At 32.3% G+C, this 9560-nt stretch overlaps 1 pseudogene across 3 annotated transcripts; it reads left to right on the top strand.

Moving 5' to 3' along the window:
- Nucleotides 1-5222: 5222 nt before the first annotated feature.
- Nucleotides 5223-7365, top strand: LOC149575036 (protein MIZU-KUSSEI 1 pseudogene; annotated as a pseudogene). Of its 3 annotated transcripts, none has more exons than XR_016359668.1 (2): nucleotides 5223-5342; nucleotides 6388-7365. The product of XR_016359668.1 is annotated as a protein MIZU-KUSSEI 1 pseudogene, transcript variant X2 (transcript). The 3 variants fall into 3 exon arrangements; XR_016359667.1 differs by having other exon boundaries at nucleotides 5259-5465; XR_016359669.1 differs by lacking the exon at nucleotides 5223-5342 and adding an exon at nucleotides 5523-5585.
- The last annotated feature ends 2195 nt before the right edge of the window (nucleotides 7366-9560 follow it).

The raw sequence follows: 9560 nt of genomic DNA, 5'->3' as shown, positions 1-9560 counted from the left end.
AAATTAGGGCTCTCTTGATTTTGTGTTATTTTCCTAAAATATGAAATTGCTTGGTAATGGATGTGAGTAATTATGTTTCTAGATCTAATACCCTAAAATATGATGATGTGATTGGTGTTATTTTGAGTGAGTGAGGAAACTCATAGGAAAACCTCAGATGGATCTACATCTGGAAGTGCTTTAAATGCACAAAACAAAGGATAAATGACTGAGAGAGGAAACAATTCTATAAATCATGGGAAATCAAGAGGAAAGCCAAAAGGAAAGAGGTCTCAATCTAGAGGACCAAGAGATTGCTGGTATTGTGGTAAACCAGAGCATAAGAAGAAATATTGTTGGACTCGAAAGAAAAATGAAGGAGATAAACTAGAAGGGAATAAGGAGGCAAATGTGGTAAGTAAAAAATTTGAAGAGGATGCTTTGCTTCTTTCTTTAGAAAGTGTTGATGATTCATGGGTTTTAGATTATGGTGCTTAATTTCATGCTACACCTCATAGAGGTTATTTTATTGATTATGTCTGAGGGAATTTGGGTTTGTTTATTTAGGGGATAATGAACCTTGTCAGATTGTAGGAAAGGGTAAAGTTAAGATTAAGTTGTAGAATGGAAATCATTGGCTACTACATGAGGTGAGACATGTTTCAAGGCTAAATAGGAATTTAATTTCAGTAGGGAAACTTCGTGATGATGGTTGTGTAGTTACTTTTAAAGATAAAAATTGGAAGGTTTCAAAAGGTTCCCTTATAGTAGAAAAAGTGTGAAAGTAGGCACCTTATATATTTGTACAGGTCATATTGTTCCTTCTACTTTGATTGTTTCAAAGAAAGATGAATGTTCAAGAATAGTTATTGCAGCTGAGCAGGGAGAACAAACAAATGTTGTAGATTCTGATACAATGCACCACAAACTTGGGCACATGAGTGAGAAAGGTATGAAATTAATTCATTCAGAGAAAGTATTACCAAGTCTAAAATGTGTAAACATGGATATTTTTGAAAGTTGTGCGTATGGAAACAAAAGAGAGTGAGTTTTGTGGAGAGTGGGAAGGAAAAGAAAAGTGAGAGATTAGAGCTTGTGCATACAGATGTATGGGGACCAACTCAGATATCTTCCCTTGGTGGCTCTCATTATTATGTTACATGTATTGATGATGCAACTAGAAAAGGATGGATTTATTTCCTTAGACAGAAATTTGATGTATTTCAAACTTTTAAGATATGGAAATGCTTGGTTGAAAATAAGACTAGTAAGAAATTAGAATGTCTTAGATCTAATAATGGTGGTGACTATTGCAGTCATAAATTTAAAGATTATTTCTCCACTAATGGTATTCGCGGACAAAAAATTATTCTAAGGACTCCAAAGGAAAATGGAGTGGTTAAACGCATGAATAGGACTATAATGGAGTGTGTAAGGAGCATGGAGTTGTAGAAGGCAGATGGACCCATTGTCCAAACAACTTTAAGGGCAAGACCAATGAGCCCACTATCCAAATGATCTCTATATTATTTCTTGCAGAATAATTGAATTGAATTGTACTTCCTTCCTCTTTCTCTGTCCTATCAATTGGACCTCTACTCCTTCTAATCTTAGAACTAGATCACAAATCTTGCATCCAATAATCCCTTGGATTGCTTATTCGCATTCACCAAACACTTTTCTCCTTTTCGCACTTCGCATAGAGCATACACTCAATACAAACAAGGAAAGCATTTTTCCTTTATATTGTATCTTCAAAATAATTCCTTGAGTCGGCCTTGAGGCTTTCCTAATTAATTATAATAAGATAATTAATTAATTCATTACTATAATAGCACTGTCAGGTCACAATCTATACAACTTCTTACATGTGTGACTTTAGGACCTGCGCACTTGCTGACATCATCATTAAACTATCATCTATCATTGGTTGACCACACATCACCAAATTATATCTCTGCTAGATGATATAATAGGATCGTCAGAAACTGCTTTCCATGTACTCTATCTATATACTGCTCTATGTAAATCACTTATATCCTTCGTACATCTTTGACTTAGACTCTACGCATTTAACCTCATCATTAGGGAACAAGGTACAACATGTCCTTGACTGTGCATCACCAGATAATAAAAACCTTGTCCGTACAATTATGATCTATGTATGTTGCTCTGCTAATCTTCACAGACTTACTACTATGTTGACATTAATGACAAATATAGTCATGAATGCAACATGTCAATACTCTTCAATGCTTAGGATACTCCCCCAAAGGAATACCATCAACATTCATGCTAACAATCCCCCCCCTCCCACAAAAAAAAAGTACAAAATTATTTGTCAATGAGGTTAACACTAATAATAATGAGGAGGTAGAGGAGGAGCATGATACCACTCAAACATCAAATAGACTAGTAAGTAGGTTTACCAAAAGTGGAATAAAGCTACTTGTCAGTTATGATTCTGAGGAAGATACATAACAAAGGAATCTAGTAGCTAATAAGGAGACTAAGAAAAGAAAGAATACAAAGGATGAGAATTTGGAGACTACTAGTAGTAGTAGCTCAAAGAAATAAACCTCCAAGGGCTTGAAAAACAATTCTAATAGAGTGGAGGGAGGACATATTGATCCTATTACTAATTAATTGCCAACTAAGGAGATTAATATTGTATGTACCTTTCATGTGACTTCTACCTCAAATTTGGCAAGCTTATAGAGTGAGGTGGATAGTCTTAAAAAAGAGTGAGTGAAGAGGATAGAAGACTTGGAAGCATTTCCAAATTGAGGCACAACTCCACAAATTCTCTTTGCTTGATGCAACAAAAAAATCTTGGGGAGGATAAAACGAAGGAATGAAATTATAAAGATTTGTTCAAATTCCTCATTGATGATTAGTCCAATGTATTGCATCACTCTGATTTCCATATTAAATGCTTACACAAGATTTTATGAGGATCTAACCACATACCTCTCTAGGGATACTAGTAAGTTTTGGGATAGGTTTTTAGTTTATTTTCTCTTGTTTGGTACTACTATGCATTATGGTGCTAACTTTCATGAGTCAACACCCTAGTTTTTTTCGTGGAACATTGAACATCGTGGTTCTTATTTTCTTAAAGAATTGCTCTATTTACTTAATAATTATTTTTTATTATATATCTACTTAAATTACTTTTTATTTAATTTAAATTTTTAAATAAGTGATAACTCTAAATATCTTTTTTATTTTTTAAGTGTGAATAATCTTAACAAGTATTTAAATAAATGTATAACCAATTTTTAGTTACAAATTGTTCCATTAATTAAAAATTTAATGTCTTTGTTTTATTTGTTATATATATAATTAATTTAAAACCCCATATGCTTTTTCTTTTTTTTTAAATCAATTTTAAACAACTTTTTAATATCATACTTTGAATATTTATATTTTCCATAATTAGATATTATATTCTTTAATCAAAATTATATATCTATCTATATATATATAATAGGATTGCTAATATCATTATATTTTTGTTAAGTACAATTTACTTTTGTATAACTAATGGATGCTCTAACTAATTATCTATTAGATTTATTAGACAATCAATCAAAATAATTTAAAAAACAAATGTTAATATTAAGATAGATTAGATAGTCTAATTATTGGAAAGTGTAGATGAGGATCTTAAATTTCTTCCAATTTAGTCCTTCGTATTTGAAAAAAATATCATATCAATACATGTAAAAATATATATAAGAAATTGTCATACATGAATGGAACTAGATATTAAAAATTGAAACTAGATATTAAAAATTGATTTAATAATCTAGATATATATATATATATATATATATATATATATATATATATATATATATATATATATATATATATATATATATATAAATATTTTTATTTTTTATTTTATTTTTAAAATTGAATTTGTTAGTTTCACATTGCTATATGACTAATACTTGTGAGTTGTCCATTGCATTTATTTCATAATCAATTAAAATCTTAATAACTGTTGTATTTTCTTTATGTGACTTAGATTTTTGGAGTTGTAAAGAATACTATAGTTTTGAAATAGATTAGATGGTCAAATTATTGATGATTGCAAGACCAATTAACCTTTATAGATTTTGTTTTGTCAACATATATTAATGCACTTTCTTTATATGATTCATATTTTCTAGTTGTTAAGAATATATAACAATTTAATTCTTAGATAGGTTAGGTGAATAAGTTGTTGTTAAATATAAATGATGACCCTAAAGGTCCGAAAGGTGAAGGACAATTTATACAAATACATATGAAAAAGAACAAAAGATAGCTCCACTTCTTATTCCCTTATCGAGATTCATGTAGCTCCCAAGTCAAAGTCATTTACCCATGTAATATCACCCCTTCATGTACTATTCCAAGTGAAGTGTACTTATCAATAAAAAATTCAAGAAGATTAAGTCCATGACTTGGATATTGACTTGGATATAACAATATTGCGTGATTTCAAGATTCAAAAACAGACAAACATATAATTGAATAAAAAACTCTTATGCATTAAAATGCATTTCACAAATTCTTTGTATGACTTAAATTTTGTAGATGTGAAGATTATAAAATAAATAGTTTTAAAATTGACTAAATGATCAAATTATTCAAAAATGCAAATGATGATTGCAAGATCGATTCTCCATTACATATTTTAATTTTTATTAACATCTCTTGAAGCATTTTTTATATGACTGAAATCTTGTAGATCTTATATGGAATAGATGGACCAAATTATGTTATTAAGAGTAGCTGAAAAAAATACAAGAAGAAATAAAATTGGAAAGAAAAAAACATCTCCCCTAAGAGTCTCTTCGGAAAGCTCCAAAATCTTATGAACAAGGCTTAAAATTTTGTAGTTGTTAAGAATATAAAACATTTTGATTCTAAGTTGAATTATATACTAAAGTTATTGAAAAATACAAATGATGACCATAAGATTGATTTCTCCCTATCCTACAAAAATAAAGAAAACTCTTACCAAGTATAATAAAAAAAAACCCCTACCCAAGTATAATCACAAATCAAACTCATTGACTAGTGTAATATCACCCCCCCTATTTGAAGAAGAATGTGCTTAACAACTAGATTTCCTCTCACATTAAGTCCATTCCACATTGGAATTATAATAATGCATGATTCCAAGACATAACTATACATAAAATTGTATACAAAACCCTTGTACATTAAATGCCTATATAAAGTGACGGGTTGGTTGGTAAGCTGACACAATAGCAGCTGGCAGGTAGCAGAGAGGGAGGGCTGTATGGAGGTGAAGCTGCAAGTCTAGTCAAGTCAATCCGTGTTCTTAAATCTTCACAAAACTAGTAATATTAACTGCCCTTTTTCAGTTGATGAAAACTGTTCATTAACATGTTATCCACATCTGTGCTGAAGATCACTGCAACTCTTATTTATAAAAAATTTTCAAAACTCAAAAGGACAATATGGTACATGTCTTCCATTCAACTAAATTGATCGTTCACAGCTTTCGAACTGCTAATTACAATTTTTTTTTGTCTTGCGGGTACTAATCTGATTTGGGTATTGTAAAATTTCAATGCACATAAGTATGTCGGTCATTAGCTACTTTGCCTTGCAATTCCTGCATTTCAAGCTAGGAAGGAATTTTTTGTTTCGGTACAAATCTCCATTTTCTTTGGCTGCATTTTCAGCTCTGGTTCAATATTGGCCGCCTGGCTCAAACAAGTGTATGCTTGAGATATAGAGATAACAAATAGAAGCTTGTTCATTCTGTTTAAGAGCTTAAAGTAGTTTGTCAAATTGCTTCAAACTATACCCTGTTTTTGCAGTGATGCCGTATTTTTTGATTCGCTTAAACTTTAGTGTAGCTTTGCAGAAATAAATTTCCGTTTCGGTCTGTGCTTTTGAGGGTAATTTCGTTTGTAATTTTGCTTCTGTATATTCAGCTCGGTTTTTGTTCAAACTTTAGTGTGCATTTGCAGAGAGAAGTTTCCATTTGGATCCGTGTTTTGAAGGGAAATTTCGTTTGGAATTACTTTTATTCATTTTGATTTTTATTCAGACTTCGCTGTGAATTTGCAGAGAGAAGTTTCCATTTGGATCCATGATTTGGAGGGAAATTTCATTTGGAATTACTCGGTTATGTGTTCTCATTTGGGTTTTCTTTGTTATAACCCAAGCCCTTCAAACTATACTTTGTTTTTACTGTGATGCCCTATTTCTTTATTATGATTCATTTTAGTCCGTTCAAACTTCAGCGGGAATTCGCAGAAATAATTTTTTCATTTGGGTCTGAGTTTTGATGCTGAGGGAAGCTTTTGTTTGGGATTATATGTGTGTGAAGGTTGAAGTACTCATTTGGGCTCTCTTTGTTGTAACCATTATTAGGGTTTCTGAGCTAAAAAGAGGAGATGGCAGCAGATGGGATTGATTGGAGCAGCAGTCCGAGAGTATCAGATAGCAGCCATGAGAGTAGTTCTAGAGTAGCAGATGGCTTTACTCCTTTGGGGAAACCCCACAAACCCAAAAAGAAGAAGCAATTTCTTATGTCTCTATTCAATGGATTTGCAGCTCCAATTGCAAGCAAATGGCGAAGCATGCTTGGGGGGGCGTCACATTACCCAAGAAGTAAGAGCACGGTAACTGGGACCTTGTATGGGCACAAAAAGGGGCATGTACATTTTGCAGTGCAAGAAGATCCAAAGTGCCTTCCTATGTTGCTCATAGAGTTGGCCACACCCACAAATTCAGTGGTGAAGGAAATGGCTTCAGGGCTTGTTAGAATGGCATTGGAATGTGAGAGGATGCCTGACAGGAGGAGCATTCTTGAGGAAGACTCCAATTGGAGCTTGTATTGCAATGGGAGGAAGAGTGGATATGCTATGAGGAGGAGTTGCTCTGAAACGGATTTGAGAATACTTGGCCTGGTTCAGGCTGTTTCCATGGGAGCTGGTGTTCTTCCTTGTGAGGAAGAGAGTCGAGATGGAGAGCTGATGTACATGAGGGCCAAGTTTGAGAGGGTTTCGGGTTCAAGGGATTGCGAGGCTTTCTATATGATGAATCCTGATGGAGCTGGTGAGCCAGAGCTCAGCATTTTCCTTCTTAGGGTTTGATTGAGGCAACATTGAAGTGCTGTTCAGAAAACAAAATGCTTTTAAGTCAATTAGATTTCTTCAATCCATATTGATGTTATTTTTCCTTTGCTCTCCTGAATTGTGATGATAGATCATGTAGTATGATTGGAAAAGTCGAAAGTTGATGATAAAAAATTGTTACACAATCCATCCCAAACAGAAAAAATAACAACAATATGCTTTTGTATGAATATTAAAATTATTCATATCGGTACTTCCAAATTTGTATTTACATTGTCTTGTTGGAGTTAGCTGTTGCCTACTTTACTGAACATTAGGGTTTGCAGGCTATCTTGTTCTTATTCTTTATTCCTTTTTAGACATAAGATCATGCTGTTCCGACTGACAATGAGCAATCATAACACCTCAATGAATGAACTCTTCCCTTTGAAGGTGCTTAGCTTATTTAGTACTTTGGTCCCTTAGATTGGTGGTCTTCTAGATGTCATTAAAATTCTTACATTACATTCATATTTGTACAGATAGTTCTGTTTTCTTACATTACATTCATATTTGTACAGATAGTTCTGTTTCCGGGTAAGTACATAAACAGGATCATCTTTTAAACTATATTGTAGCTTAGCACAGGTGTATCTGACATTTGGTCAGAAGATTTCAAGGTTTCCTTGGTTCTCTTTCATTCTGATGATAGATCACGCAGTGTAACGGTGATGGCAAACCAAAAAATAAGAATGGGCAGATTTCAAGTTATTCAGTCTTTATCTTTTCTGTAGTTCTCTGCAATGTTGAACAGTGAAAGAAAACATATACCTCAACAAGATGACAGATTTAACATGGAACAATTTTATCCTCAGCATCCCAAATCTTTCAAGCAGTTATGGTTACAGAGAGTTCATGTTTTGAGGTCGGTAATGGCATTGGTACTCAACGATTAAATTATGGACCTCCTACACCGTTTTCAGCATCTTGACATGATTGTCAATCATGTTTTCAGCATTTTGTCCATTGGTAATCAGTTCTTTCCATTGGCTTTTGTGCTTCCATTTTGGCCTTATGCACTTGAAGTGCTGTCAGAATTTTTTTCCCCTTCCCAAAACGTTTATGCGTTCACAATATTGTAATGTGAAATTTGTATTTTTTTTCTTCCCAAATTTAGTTTTCTCTCTATCTTGAGGTAAGTGTGTTTCAATATATAAACATATTGATTTAGGTGGTCCAATTTTATATAATATTAATTTTTTAATGTTATTCATCCATCTCTACACTTCTTTATGTACCCATCAATCATCCCTATTTACCTATTCACACATTCTTATACATTTGCCATATCCATTTGTTTTTCACATATGTTATTTGCGTAAACGTGTCACCTGTCTAGATTTAGTCTCCTAGTTTGTAGTTGGCATTGACTTGTCCAAACACTAATATAATGTTTTAAATTCAAAATAAGAGGTTCACAATTTACCATTGTATTGTAAGCTCTTGTCTATTTTGATTGTCAAATAATTAGATAAGAACCATTTATTTTATACATTTCAATTGGTGTTCTTAAAGGAATCTAGCTCTATGCAATTATTTTCATGTCCAAGGATTATTAATTTTTATAATTGTTTAATTTTGGGGAATGATTTATAATGAGTCAACAACACTGAAAAAGATTTGTAAACTAAATATTGTTACCCCTAAATATTAAGGAAGAACTACGTAGATTGTCATAAATCAAGCAAAGTTGATAAGAATTTTACAAATTACACGAGACTTCAAGTGGAGGAAACTATTGCATTCCCATATTTTTCCTCACCTCCAACTCATTCCTACATGGTGACGCAAGGGTATTTTAAATTTGAAATGATTACTAATTTAACATTTACTTGTGTTGATGCAATTGCAAATTAGATTTAGATTCACATTAGCTCTAGTGCATTTCTTCCCTATCGAACTAGGTATAGTTGATTTTTCATTACATTCTTCCATTTTAATAACTCATAATTGATTATTCCAAATGAATTGTCCTTATGTATATGCATTTTATTGGATTAACTTAGTCTAAACCGTTGACAAGTTCATTTTCCTTCATATTTTTGGTGACCTACTAAGTCTCACATATGTTATCATATTTCTAGGTTCCTTCCAAATATATGCTTTTAGACTTGCATATTATTCTCAAATCTAATTTTCCTATTGCACCCTTATGCTTGCATTGTTGTATGATTCTCTTAGAATTTGGTGTGTATATTCATTCACGTATTCAATCTTTTACACACCCCAATAACCCCTCACAGTGGCTTTAATGTTTATAAAATTTTACTATTTGATTTAAAATTTGATATTTTGCTTAAATTTAGATTATATCTTATTTTGATATTATATATTTTCTCTTGTTAAGGTTTGTTCTTTTCTTGCCTATTCTTGTGAATCCTACACCCTTGGATAAATACTTTGATTTTACTTCTTGGATTCTCATGG

Source organism: Cupressus sempervirens, chromosome 2 (assembly GCF_028749045.1).
Source record: "Cupressus sempervirens isolate cs-2001-9-10 chromosome 2, ASM2874904v1, whole genome shotgun sequence".
Taxonomy (NCBI): Eukaryota; Viridiplantae; Streptophyta; class Pinopsida; order Cupressales; family Cupressaceae; genus Cupressus; species Cupressus sempervirens.
Note: the sequence above shows the minus strand (reverse complement) of the source record. Positions and strands in the feature narration are given on the sequence as shown.